Source organism: Hetaerina americana, unplaced genomic scaffold (genome assembly GCF_022747635.1).
Source record: "Hetaerina americana unplaced genomic scaffold, ioHetAmer1.1.p SCAF_12, whole genome shotgun sequence".
Taxonomy (NCBI): Eukaryota; Metazoa; Arthropoda; class Insecta; order Odonata; family Calopterygidae; genus Hetaerina; species Hetaerina americana.
This window is the reverse complement of record NW_027286292.1, coordinates 30,000,154-30,014,982: the sequence shown is the minus strand read 5'-3', so window position 1 is coordinate 30,014,982 and position 14,829 is coordinate 30,000,154. Positions and strand designations below refer to the sequence as shown.

Here is a 14,829-nt window from a genome sequence, read left to right as displayed (position 1 = left end):
TCGTATGGAGGGCGCGGCCCGGGTGGTGTCGCATGTGGCACGGGGTTGGAGGGGACACGGACACCGGGAGAGCGTCGGGGGGGCCCAGACGGAGAGCGGCTCGGGAGAGTTGGTGGTCGACGCGGCGCTGGAGGCCACGGCTCGCAGACTGAGAGGGGCTTCCCTCGGCGAGAGCGGAAAGTGCAGGGAGAGAAAGGGCGTCCCGTCCCGGAGGGGGGCGGGTGGGTCAGAGTGGGGGAGGGAAAGAGGGAGAGGGGGTGCGGGAGAAGGGGAGGCCCGAGGAGGATGTGCAGGCAAGCAAGACACGGCGTACTGTCTTAAGATGCGATTGGGATAACGGGCGAAATAATGCTGCAGGCTGGCTGGCTTGCACTGCGGTGAGGGAAAGCGAAAGTGGGCATCGTCGAGGGGGTGGGAAAGCCGGTGGTTGACGGGGTAAAAGGGGGGTCATGGAAGGAGCAACCCGTTCCTCCAATGTACGTGTCACGTCTTGTCACAGCTATTCATCAAATGCACGAGGATCCAACCAGGACCTTAGATTCCTCAACTATTCGAAAGATACGTTTCCAGCAAAGGGGGAGGCGTTGTTGACAGATTTCTAGCGCGAATTTCTATCTCTCCGCGGCCTTGGACGCCTGCACGTTCCACCATACACACTACCTTTCCACTTCAAACGAATCGCTTGAAATGTCATGGAATTTGGTTCCCGATCAATGATTCCGCAACTGAAATGTTTGCACATTTACTAGCGAGTCGCCATAGGGCCACGAGGCTAGGAGTATTCGGAGGGCAAACACCGAAGAAACTTTCTTTAAACCGCTGACGTTATACTAATTCACAGCCCACTGTGTCAGAATTTATAATTTGAAAGATGCACACCACTCGACTCCTAAAACATATTTGAAACAATGCAAGACTCTTCAGTCTTGTTTTTACCTTCTGATGTACTCTAGCCCCTCGTAACTAATACCCCTACTTCACGCCGACCAACATACGTATTTCTCCCCACTTCTTATCAAAATATTCCCTTCTACCGCAAGCTTAAACAGCACAATATCTCTCAATATCAATCCTATCTATTTACGCCGTCTAGTTGGGATGCGTCCCATCAAAGTCTTCTCATTCCCGACCCGAGCGAACACTTGCTCACAAACTAACTTTATTCTTCATCCTTTTCCAGCTTCACACCTCTTAAGCCCCCGATTCACTCTAATTTTTCCTCCCTCAAAGACAAAGTGTCTGAATCATGAAACACCACACCTCATTTGAAATCCAAGCGAAAATTTAAAATTTACAGTACGGCAGGATGGATGTCCATTATTGCAAATCGCAGTGAAATGAGACGTCCTCTTTACTTGAGCAGATCCAGTGGGAGGGTATATTGATTCTCCCATTGAACAATCTTCGGCTCAAACCCATGCACTCAATGAATCGAAGGTTAATGGCTGTTCTGTAGATTCCCATGTAACTGCTATCGTTTAAAAAAAATTGAAAAACTGCTAAGAAAAATTTACCCGTATCGCTTAGGTGTCGAGCATTGACTCAGAGGGCGAATTCCCACGTATCAATCCAAGTCTTAAGTTGGTGCGGGCTAAATGTATCCAGTTTCTTCGAGTGATAATATATTTCCCATATCTTAGTTAAAAAAAACTAAATTACCGAGTAGAGTTTGCAATTTTACCTAGATACCGAGAAACACTATTCAACGATCGATTTTTTTCAAAAGGTGTCAGTTTCGCAATAAGTCTTGTGCTTTGATCCATTCCCAAACAGGATTTCGAAACTATTTTATTACATACTGTTTTTCATAGTTATTTGCCAGTGAATCATGAAAGCCATTTTCTAAATTTCAAATCGAGAAGTACGTCTCTTGGTATCGGCACCCAGATGCTTGGGGAGCCATTAAGTTTTATCTTAAATAATGGGATGCATGATACGTTTTATTTTAACTTTTCAAATGAAGCTCAACAAATAATTATTTGTTTCACGAATCTTATTACGTACCTGTAAGGTGGCGTGAGGCATCGAGAGGGAGCCTTCGGGTAAGAAATGTAATACGATGACAAATTTCCTCCCTCAAAATGGTGTAATCAGGAAAAATATGCGTGCTGAGAGAGGAAATTTGACCAAATTGTCAGCCTTTATACCCATAAGTTCGAGTCGAGGCTCAAATTCTTGACCAATGCGATGAATTCAAGGAATTACCTCCGAACTCATCTCCGGGACGTGTCCATGAGGTGTAGTAACACTACTAACACCTTTCGCAGGAAGTGCTTGCAGCCATACTCGCATTCGTCCACTCATCTGCTTTCTCCTTTGAAAAACGCTTCACTAAACTAATTCAAAACTACCTGTTGCTGCATTTTTAACCTCGTTCCACATTCGTCGTTTAACATACCATGACACGAATACAATCATCAACTACATATGATTCAGAAGCTAACTTCATTCATTAAGTTACTCCCGTATTATTTGAGATGCTCGCAAGCATAATCTTAAGCGAAGCATTTTATCACGTACATAGGACCATAAGGTGTAACATTTCAATGTCGCAAAGCCGGGTTGTTAATGCTTTTATAAACATTATTTGAATTCTCTGACTACATTCATTTATTGACAATAGTTCCCACTCCGCACGCCCTTGTGGGTTATTGCTATTGTACTGATGTCCACGGAGTTGGTGCGACACCGAGCACAAGCCGGAAACTGGCAACGAGCATCGTTTTGCAATGAAAAACATTTCCACCTCGTTCAGCTAATAAGCGCTCCGACGAGCGTTCATATCACTACACTTTCATCGTGTTGCGGATTTCACGAGTGAGAATCTAGCGACGCAAATAGACATTGCGTGCGACAAAAGCGCTTGCGTCCGAGTCCACCACGGCCATCTCCCTCCACGTCCACTGCGCTTAAGAGCGTCAGCGACGCGAAGCAATGAAACCGTCGGGCGTCGCCCAGTGGACCAGTCCCGCCTGCCACCCGACCCACACACGCACTTGCACTGAGTTGGCACTGATTACGCCCCCGAGTCTCGGACCGGAGGGGGGCCGGGGTCAGTGGGGGGTCGATCCCACTCGCGCTCGCCCGCTCCCCCTCCGTCGGACAACTACAGACGAATTCCCACGCTCCCAAGAGGCCGTTATCACCGCCACCAATCGCGAGCCCCTTATCTCATGGACCCTCCCCCCCCCCCCCCGTCGACACGACTCGTGTACCCCATCCAGTGGGCATTTGCGATGCGACATCGCGCCAACGATGACTGTTTTTCTTCAGGATAATGTTCAGTGGGCGCTGTTGCACTACGCTCTCCACCACGACCGTTTGCCGAAGATGAACTCGTTAGTGGAGTGACTCGATTGAGAACAGCGAGCGATAGAATTGTGGGATTTTTTCCCCATGCCCGAACTCAAATGTCATTACACATCCACATTCGGTCTCAAATAAAAATCTCAAAATTAAACGAGGCAACTATTGTTAGGACGAGCGCTATGAACAAAGTTAACAGGATTAAACATTTTTCCCTATGGCCATCATTTACGATGCCCTCAAGCGTACTGAGATTTTGAGACTAGACCTTATTTCAAAGAACAAAAACATGAAGTGGCCATCGGGAGGCTGAAAAGAGTCCAGCACTATGGAGGCACTACGGGTTATCGGGTCGTAAATGTGACCGGATGGACACCCAACGGCCCAAGCAGTAAAAGTACCTTTTATTCACATGGAATAATTGTTCATGGAGCTCTGTCTTGCGAAAGGTATCAACTGGAAATAATCCATTTTCATCGACCCTGAGCATCTTTCTTCATCTCAGTACCTCCCTTCCTTTGTATCTGCAAACATTCCAAATCACCTTTTCCCCTCTTTTTATCTTCCCCTCCATGATCCCCCTCATTAAACCTTTACCCTGCTTTAGTGTGCGTCCGTCCCTAACCAACACTTCGCTCTCCCTTATTACTGTAATTAGGCTCCTCTCCTGCCATCCTCAGCACCTCCTCATTCCACAGCCCATCCATCCGTTTCACCTTCTCTGCTCTCCTACAAAAGCACATTTCAAAGCCCTTCAAATAACTCTGCCAACCTCTTCCTGATTGTCCATGTCTCAGATCATGCACCACTTCACATGAAAACTCTCTACAACAATATTTCTTAGCTCAATAGTAATTCTTCAATTTATCAAGGGTTAGTGTTTCAATCCGGGACGAAATAAGAGGTACATGTCGGTCGCCCGTAATTAAGTAACCCACAATGAAGGAAAGGACACACGGTCCTCCTCTTCTCGACCTCTTCCTGGACCTATCACTATTGCGTTTAATGACTCGTGGCCGCTTGTGAAAAACTAGAATCCCTCGACCTTCCAAGCACAGACAAACATTTTGCCTGTCTATCTGCAAAAGGGTTTTTCGAACTCATTCAATCCCGGGAACCGTCTTCTCCACTCCGGACGGATTGAACGTGGTACGTACGTCACCCGAGTTCCGATTTTTAATTTCCTTTGCGTCCAATTAGAGTCAAATCTGGTGTCCGCTTGTATGCCACAAGAGGGTTATAACGTCCCACCAGCCCCCTTACTACGTTTTCCTCTCGATTAGAGCACCAAAGAATGGCCAGCAATTGAGCACAGCCAGGGCATCCATCGCCTAAGGTGGAGGTGCACACATCTCTGCTAATGCCGCAATTTCATTATGAAACCAATTCCACGACCTTCCCAAACTTCTCCAGTCGAGAGCGAAACATTTCCTTGCACTTGCAGAGACTCATACCCTACTGTAAGAAACTTCATTACCAAACCAGATATTTCCCATTATAAGCAGACAGCCGTTTCTCATTGAGCTAATTATCTCCAAGGACAAAGCATAATGAGAGCGCGATAAACTTCCCTTTAACAACTATTAAATTAGCTTTGCTTTCACCTTGCCGATCGTGGGCGCTTGAGTAGATTGTACCGATGGAGTGCACAAAGAAAGCACGTTTTGAGGCAAGTATACACTCAACGGTCACGTCCTCTGAAGAATGAAAATAAAGGTAATACTTATCATTCCACTAAGCATTCATTAATATAGTACAGCGGATTTAATCGTTCATGATGCCGATGACGCTCTCATGCAGCATAAGACCACTTTCGAGGTTGAGTAGTCAAATATTTGCTGAAGGCCACCACCTTGGTTTTGGGAATGAGATTAGAAAGGGGGGGAAGGAGAGAGGGGTTATTCAATCAAGGGAGGGTACCTTCCCTTGAGATAAGTACCTCCCTTTCACCTCAATATTTTATGCACAATAATCGATTTACAGGACAAGGCTTTGGCACTTTCAACATCGCACTATGCTTGCGCCTAACCTCGAGGGTGCTTCGTCCGGAATCTCTCGATTTTTACGCCACATTTAATAAATATTCCCAAGATACCACCTCCGTTTTACAGTTTTAATTTCTCCGATAAGACATTGATTTCCTGAACACTATGCAGTGCCCACCTACCGGCCATGCAGTACCTAACGTACCTCCGAGGTATTCACATTCCTTCGGCGGTCGGGATCTCTTATTAGGAATCGAGTTTTCTAAGACTTTTCCCGTTTCTTCACCGTTAAGCAAAATATTAAACGCTAAATTAAGCGAGGGGGGAAATTCCAACGCATGCACCCATAGGTGGCGTCATGTTCCAAATCTTCTCCAACTTGACAAAAGATTGGCGAATGAACCGATTCATTCAGAAATTATACCTTGAAATGCGCGTAGGGCGATCGTGAGCGTCTCCAAATAATCTTCCACGATTGGCTACCTTCAGGGGCTGAATATTCGCCGGTATTCTCCGTTGGGAGAAATTATCGTCAAATATTATTGCAGTGCGACCATATAAAAACTTTCATTCAAGCTTGTCATTTGTCACCAAAGCTAACTTTTATCGCAAACAGCAGTTCGGGTCTGAGTTCAATTCGATATCAATACCCGTAGTAATAGCCTCGCTACATTTGACCTAGTTGAGGTACTGCTTCCGAAATAACTTTGCGTAGCATACCAGAAGGCAAGTAAGGAACTCCCAATCATAATTAGACCCGTTTGACATTCTACCTTAACTATACATGCAAAAAGTATAGGAAACTGTTTTTTGACAACAAGGCGATGTTAATGATACGAAAAAATTATTTCAATAGAGATAACAATCAATTTAAGCCCATTTGGCACTCAGGGCCTGCTAGAGGACAGCGACAAATAACGAATTAAGGGACGTCTTATTTTTTTTAAACGTAAATTACTTTAAAAAGTTGTAATAATTTCAAAGTATGAAGGAGTACGACTGAATTTCACTAAAAACGCGAAGCGGCGCAATTGCAAGTAGCATCCAGTTATTAAGTCCTCGCACGAAAACCACAATCAAAGATGTTGAATAACTGCTATTGCACTCGACAGTCTTTTAACACCTAGTAACATTAAGATTTCTTATCACTGGAATAATACCTTTGATCAACATAACGGCATCACAAGCCACTCAACTCTGTTGCAGAAACATAACATGTGTTTATCACACAAATGCCACTTAATGGGATGGTTCCGTCACAAACCACAACATTTATTACCCTGGGGATCAAACGATGAAGTCATTGGCATAGGAGATGACACAATTAACGGAGAACGTTGCCAAAAGAAAAGGCGCAAATTATGCGATCGATGTTTATTATTCCTAGCGAATCCTTTATGGAATTAAGAGATAAATTATTATTCAGTTTAGTAACGTACGGCAAAATATAACCTTTCTGTAACGCAAAAATTAAACCAAAACTCGATAAGTTTTTCTAATATTTCGTCAAATGCGTAGCATTCAATCAATTGTCGGTTCCTCGAGGGAACAGCTGCATCTTTTCCACACTAAATATTTTTCCGGTAGTGGCGAAAAAGGGTAGGCGTCATTAAATTTCCTTTTCAACTTTCTTAATTACTTTTACTTTCGTTGGTTTACTTCAAACTTTCTATTTTCAAACACTGAATGTTACGCAGAGCCTGGCACGATCAACAACTTTTACTTTCCGAGCAGAACTTGAAGTGTGCAGCGTACTACTTCGGACCTCTGCAGTGATAGTTAAAACTAAGTCGCATGATGAAGTTGACGTGCTTGATTCCCGACACTACCTCTATGGTTACCTTCTTGAAACAAAGTCACTCGCCTTGTGAATCACGCTTTGAAATTGGTTACACGATAAATAGCACAAAATAGCCAAAAACACTAACAAAAATGCCAACAGAGATATCATTATAGAGTTGACAAATAATCTTTGCGTAAAGCCTATTCTTTTTCCAGGCTATTACTTTAAAACTCTTTGAGTTAAAGATCAGATAAACAGCCATATTTTATAACGACCGGTCAACTTAAAATAAATTATCGCCAGTTTTAAAATATCGTTTCAATAATCAAGGTGGAGAATAAAACATTTAAGAACATAGGTTAACTCGCACACTACATCTCCGTACCCGTTGTTTAATTACAAAGCTAGTACTCCCAGTAACGACCGCATTTAGAGATCCATCTTTAATAACCCCGTTTTTCCCTCGTTCAATGAAGGGATTATTCTCCGAAAAAATCTCCCTTACGTGAGAGAAAAATCTATTATTTAGTAACTTTAAAAGCGATCAGATTCAAACGTATTCATCTCTGTTATTATGTCTACTCACGCGTAAAAAAGCAAACTTCCTTAGAACCGAAACATCGTTCTAAGGGGCATTCGCTCAACGAAAAATGTATACGGCACTTAATGAGATATTACAAGAGGGGCGATTGACTGTTAACATGCCACTAGAGTCGGAACCCGACGACAGACAAATGTTCCAAGCATGACCTGCATAGGAACCCAGAGAATAACTCTCATGTCATGCTCTTCGATTCAGTGCTTCGTCTTGGGAGAAAGTGATTTTGCTGGAAACGAGATGCCACCTACGCGTACACAGCGTCTGGGCACCCGGATCGTTATTAGCGTTCCAATCTTGAGTTGAGGGCACGAATGCTTCGGATAGGAAGAGAACCAATGACGATCCATGCACAGAGGATTCCGACGTTTTCCTACAACCTTGGATCAACTCTCTGACTATTAATTATAATTAGCGGCGCACAAAATAAATTGCATACGTAGTAATGCCTTCTGCCACCTACCTTAATGATTCCAGAAGGGTATGACGGAGGTAATATACTGCCAAAAAAAACTAAACCTAAGAATTTACCGGGAGAATGCGGAAGAGAGCCCTCGAGGGGATCACATTTCTTCGAATATAGCTAATTGCATTCCTCAATAGCATTGTAATGAATCAAGGAATAATGATCTTAATTCTTTCCACTGCAAATTATTAAGTCAAATACAACAATTTAGCGAAAAACGTTCAATCATATTGTGGCATTCAGCAACAACAATGGTTTTCACGAATATTACTTCTATCTCTGCAAATGATTTCCAGCCTAAAGAAAAACAAGGGGGTAGTGTACTAAGGAAGTGAATAAATTAATACTATTACGGTTAGCACATCGAGGATCGCGACTTCGTGGACCGCGAATCGATACCGGCGTTCTGTTTGGTACGTGGAGTGTTTTGAGAAAAAATAACGGAATCTTTAAATGAAGAAAGTGATCAAACTCAGTACTCATGTCGCCTGCTAATTAATCATGGTTCCCTCAGTTACTTGGCTAAGCCACACGCTCAACCACCGATGGCATAAGAGCTTGCGACCCCAACCCAAACCCAACGATTTATCTGCGACCACACCAGACTCCGATCTCTTTCGACAGTCATGGCGAACCCGGCGAAAGCTGTGAATGACCCCGCAATCGCCCGGAGATTTGGTTTTGCAGCCAATTAAGTGGGTCACTGATCATCCGCGAGAGTGGGGTGGACAGCAAAAGAGCGGCTTTTGAAGCCCATCGAAAACAAACAATGACTCACACGTTCCCGCGAGTCACAATTTCATGAAGAATGTGGCGTGTTCAAAACCACTGGTAGCCAGCCATTCTTCACCGACACGAGATCATCTGCCTTCGTGCAATAACCGGCCATCTACGAGCACCAAGCGTTTTGTCGGAGGACGATTTACATTATTCAAACCGATTGCACGCTCGAAAAAAATATCCAGCGGGGGAAGGGGATGCAATGGCATCATACGGCATCCCCCCTAACCTAAGTTTAGTCCTTGATTCACGCTATGGAACAAAAGATTAGGAAGCGGGACAATTCAACCACCACACCGTTAGCTTCCAAGTTCAGGCTCAGTACACCGCCAATTCCATAGGATGTTCAAATCCGGCCCCCAAGGTGGGTTAAGCCAACAGCATGACCTTCGCCTTTCATTTAGAGTATCGTTATTCCGTAAACTTCCGCATATTCCGCCACCTCGGCAATTAACTCGGTGACTGGTTTTGGCCAGACACTTCGGAGCAGTGCGGGCATGCCCTTCGGCGCGTGATATTCGATCATTCCGGATAAGGTATTCTTGCACCCAGCCCTGAAAGTCTCGTACAGATGACGTTACCTCGCTTGTATTTTCGCTGGGGATGTCTAAATGATCAATCTGATTTGAGCTAAGAGATCCTCTGGTCAGCAACTGAACGATCTAGTCAACCGGCTGCCACACTTCACTTTTCCACAGAAGAGGGACGCAAAATAAAATACTAATTATGCATGCGAAATCCGTAATAGGGTGATACGAAAAAATATTGATAGTTAAAGAGGAAAAGACAAGATTCTTGGCTCAACATAACGGCGAAATTATCGCCATATTCAAGCATGAAATTGAAGACAAATATTAAAATTCTATTTAAATCAGTGCAAGATAAGTATCCCCAATTTGTCATAGCCAAGTGGTATGACAAAATTGAGATAGTGGACGCTCCTACAGCAGGTCCGAAAAAATTCCCCAAATCCTTAAAAGTTACCATCCAGAAGGAACCTTTGATAGATGAGGAAAGATCACACCTCATACTAAGCTAATTGGCGAGTTAAAATTCACACACTACGGTGGGGGTGGGTAGTTTCTTTCCCTGTGCCAATTGTAATTTCCCAGGTAGATCTGGTACCCGAAAAAATCGCACACATTTTTCCAAGGTTCGACTAACTAGGATAACATTCACACGAGTGTGGAATTTTATATTTTTATCCATCTCAACGTTCATTCAAATGATTTCCTTAAATTTTGTCTTAAATACTGAACGCAACAATATTGAAGCCAAAAATATTTCGGAGGGCACGCTCACTTCTTTCATGCCACCAGCAAGCCCCCCCTGATCAAGGAGGCCACTTGATTATTCCGTGAATCATCGGACGCTGGAAGGATTCGCACACCTCCGCTACCCGACTGCTTAACGCTTGCTCATCCTCGCTGGTGGGTGACCCGTCGAGTGACATACACACACACACATGCGCCGACTGCCTCCCGTGTAGGCCAGCGCCTCTGCGTGCGATACGGACGCCCACGAAGCTCGGATCCCACGATCGGCGGTCGTGGCGCCCCATTCGTCACGGAGCCGCCGCTTAGTCCTGAAACCGACTGTATATACACTCTCGCTCGCCTCCCGTTAGGCCTTCTTTTTTTTTCGTTCACATCCACGCCAAATGCTCGCCGAGCAGTCGTTCGTGGGGGGAGGGTGAGAGGGAGGGCGGAGGGAAAGAAGAAATCAAGTTTCTCTGCGATGAGCGCGGAGTGTGGAAGGGAGAGGGGGGGGGGCTTGGGGTCACTCTAGTGTGCCGGGGAGCGCTTGGAGAAATTGCGGGCGGGGTGGGGTTGGGCGGGGCGGCCGAGGGCGGAGAAAGCTCTTGTACTCCACACGCACGCGCTTACACTCTCTCTCTACCTTCCGGATGGCAATTACGAGGGTCATCCGGAAAGTAGTACCCGTTCGTGCCGCATGAAGTGCTGACGACGCGAGTAGCCGCTGGACGAGGTCAGATAGCTTCAGTGGCTTGTCTGCCTTCTCTGAGCCAAGTTGCGTGACGCTAGCATTGCCTGTGTTGTTTCTGTGATTGTTTACAATGTTTAAAAAAATTGAGAACGCCGCCAGTTGTGAAGTGAGGGCAGTGATTAAATTCCTCAATGCAAGAAACGTTCGCCCATGTGATATTCATCGCCAATTAAAGGAGGTGTATGGAGACAATGTAATGGACGAGTCGTCTGTTCGGCGGTGGTGTCGCAACTTCAACATGGGGAGGGGGAACACACACGACGATGAGCGTTCGGAGAGACCGTCTGTCATTACAGACCAACTGGTGAGCTCAGTTGACGAATTCGTGAGGAACGATCGGCGCGTCACAATTGATGACATCTGTGAGCATTTTCCCAATGTTTCTCGAACAATTGTTCATGAAATTGTTAAACACCATCTGCATTATGCAAAAATTTGTGCAAGATGGGTCCCTCGCGTATCTCAATGAGCTGGCGGCGAAGGACTATGCAGCAGGAATACAGAAACTTGTCACACGTTATGACAAATGCCTTAATTTGCTTGGAGATTATGTTGAGAAGTAGTTTAAAGTATCCTCTTTCAAATAAAATTTTTTATGTTTGTTAATATTTACTTTTGTGTCTTTATTTCACGAACGGGTACTACTTTCCGGATGACCCTCGTACATATTCAGGGGGGCTCATCGCGGGAGGGTCGCCAGGAACTGGGACGGCGGAAGTGGCGAGCGGAGATGGGGGGAAGTTGTGATCGCTTTAGTGCACACAACCCAAAAATCACTGTACTCCAAAATACGGCTCGCGGACCGGGATGGGGCCCAAAGCAGGTATTCACTGCGCCAGCAAGCCGGGGGGCGTTAATGATATGCCCTAAGTGCATTCACGTGCTACAATGAGCACCCGCCTCTTTCCCTCTTCCGTTGCTTGGCGCGCAAAGGGAACGGCTCCATTCTCTTCGATACTTCCACATGCGACGGTTGATGCTTCATTATACGACGACGCCAATTATATTGAGAACCATACCGTTCACTTTCATGTAAGACAAATACTCTGCGAACAAATCATGTGCCGTGCACTGCATTGTCGGAGTGCTACGGGCGTCTCATTTTATTCATTTCGATTGCCATGGAGATACAATGTGCATTGAAACGTGTTCCATTTCTTGCGCAACTTAAAGACATGCATGAGAGCATATTTTATGAGCATGAAATAAAATTTTCTATTTCCTATAATGTATTAATGTCCTATAAATGTTAACTCAACTTTTCCACATAAAAATACCAGTGGTTTTCACAAACATTCAAATTCGTCCCTTGACACATACACTCCTTAAGGTTTGCTTTTATCATGACGGAATTTTAATTCACTTCCACGTCTCTTCGTATTTACGATTCAAACGGACGACAGTGCTTCAAATTGTAAAAGCCTCTATCGACAACGAACACGACACGTTTAGCTGCAAACCTAATTGTAAAGGATTGTGCAGTATTTTCATATGCAACGCTTTATTGTCCTTCATCCTAAAAGATTTGAAACCTCTTATCTTAAACGCAGCACCATCTCAAATACTTGACTTCCCCGCATTAAAGTCACCGTGCAACAGGTCTTGAACCCGAAGACACCAGCGCGTAAGACGAGGAGACTAAACGTTCCGCTAGAAAATCCTCAGAGGAAGAATATATTTATTTTTTCCTGGCCAATAAACACTTGGAATGAACGAAAAAAAACAAATAGTGGAAGCCACAGTACTACCGCCATCCGATGGATGAACCATAAAGCCAGAAATCTCAATGCGTAGAGATAGTCACATTTTCTGAAGAAAAGAGACGGCATTTATAGATGATTCTATACCTCAATGGTACAGGAAAAAATGGACCCACCTAATTTTATAACTCTATCATCAATCCACTTCAATAACTTGAGTTAATCCTTAGATTAATATATACTATAGTAGCCCATTTCATTTTTGTGCCATAGACAGGGTTAATTGATTATTTTGTTCGCTACACCGCGATATTTTAACAATAGATATAAGTAACTCATGATTATAATTTTGGCGGAAAACTGCGCAACAGTAATGAGCTTACCTGTTCATTCATCAGTCATTCGATCCGTCTATTGGCTGGCCATGTAATTACAATTCACCTACATCCCCCGGAAGTTATCTCAAATGCTTCTTCATAGGATGGAGATCTACACCAAACGGTATACTTACATATATCGATCCATGAGTATTCCTCATACGGACGTCCCATGCATTAAGCTGTTCACAAACCCACCATATCCCTGTCCAGTCCATCTGGTTCTTTATTTTCCCTCTGAAGCCCCTTATCATAATTTTCTCTACTCGTTTCGTATGAACTTTATCGTCCCTCCTTTTATCTGCCCATTTAGTCTTCAGCAAAGCATTAAGCCTCGGAAGTCTCGCATCTGTTTTCCATACGGTCCCTGCTTATCACCGATAGAATCCCACACACCACGCGTAGCTGCCTTCACGTGCTACTTCCTCCTTTGTGTTCGCTTCATCTTTAAGCAGCAGATACCTTTCTTCATCATCGACGCCGTCTTAGCTCGAGGCATTCGGTATTGGATAAATAAGCACATACCTACATGTGCAACTAATGACTCTTTAGGAGTGGGAACGCATTCAGATGAAAAGAAATTAAAATTAAATATTACAACGCGCCATAGGTATGTACTTGTTAAAAAAAAGTCTCAGAATAAATTAAAATAAACCGGTGTACTTTTTCTCCTTCCTCCAAATGGAAAATGTTCGGAATATTATAGTACTTTCCGTGCACTATAATAAAACCTCACTGTAATTCACCAAACCAAATGGTTCGTGTGAAGGTTGCGTTCAAGTCTTGCACAAAAATGCCCACAGTGCGAGCGAAACGATATGTGCAAAGTAGAGGGGTCAGTCCCTTTCCCTCTACATTAACCAAATATTATCCACGACGCTAAGTGAGGTACGACAACAACTTCATCCATAAATGGTGGATGCCGCCATCCTGAATAGAGCACAGACTGGAATTAGCAGTGGCCACCATCAGACATGCATTTAGACAAATAATTAAAACGAACGAAAAGCAACCATTAGCAAACGAAAGCGGAGCGGATATAAGTCACGCTACGCGAAAAAACTGATGACCATCGAGGGAGGGTGGGGGGGAAGGAGACACGTCCCTTCCCACCGGTCCTCATGGCTACTTTTCCGGTTCGAGAATATAGGCTCGTTCGGGGGGGGGGGGGCACCGATAGCCCACAACTCATCCATATAATCATAAAAGTGTATTGGTCATTGTTATTTTTTAAGAATTGAATGGCAATATTGTTAAAACGATACAGTTATTTGTAAAAAGATATTCCCGATCCGTGTAGTAAATCGACCCCTATTGGGAAGTCGCCATCGCTGCCATATACATTACCACATATGACTCTTTTATGAGGGGATTCAAAGCAGGAAGCCAACAGAAGTAGCGGTAACAGTGGTGCGATCGGAGGGCGCGTACATTCAAATTTCCCTTTCTATTCGACCTTCTTGTTGAACTAATGGTGGTTTTCTATTAAATACGAAGTGGGCCGCATGTTACATTGATGCCACACATTGACGATTGGCACCATTCCATCAAAGATCAAGAAAGTAGAGAGCTTATGGAATATAAGACGGTCATAATAACCAGGCAATAAACCAACTTTCTATTCCCCTACATCGCTATATTTTGGGACCACGTCCTATATCGATCGCCATCTCAGCCACGTTTGATACCACATACTGATTCTTGTAGAGAATTAATTTCAGGGGGCCTAGCAAAGAACAATCAAGACATTTCTTAACTTTAACAGGGTTTCCAAAAAAATTCACGTAACAAAAACGGGATCGGTGACGCAACACAGTTGGGCATTAC

At 44.2% G+C, this 14,829-nt stretch overlaps 1 protein-coding gene across 1 annotated transcript in view; it reads right to left on the bottom strand.

Annotated features, from left to right (window-relative positions):
• The window catches only part of for (cGMP-dependent protein kinase for), a 175,603-nt gene that overhangs the window by 101,041 nt on the left and 59,733 nt on the right, over window positions 1-14,829 (bottom strand). The window lies entirely within an intron of this gene.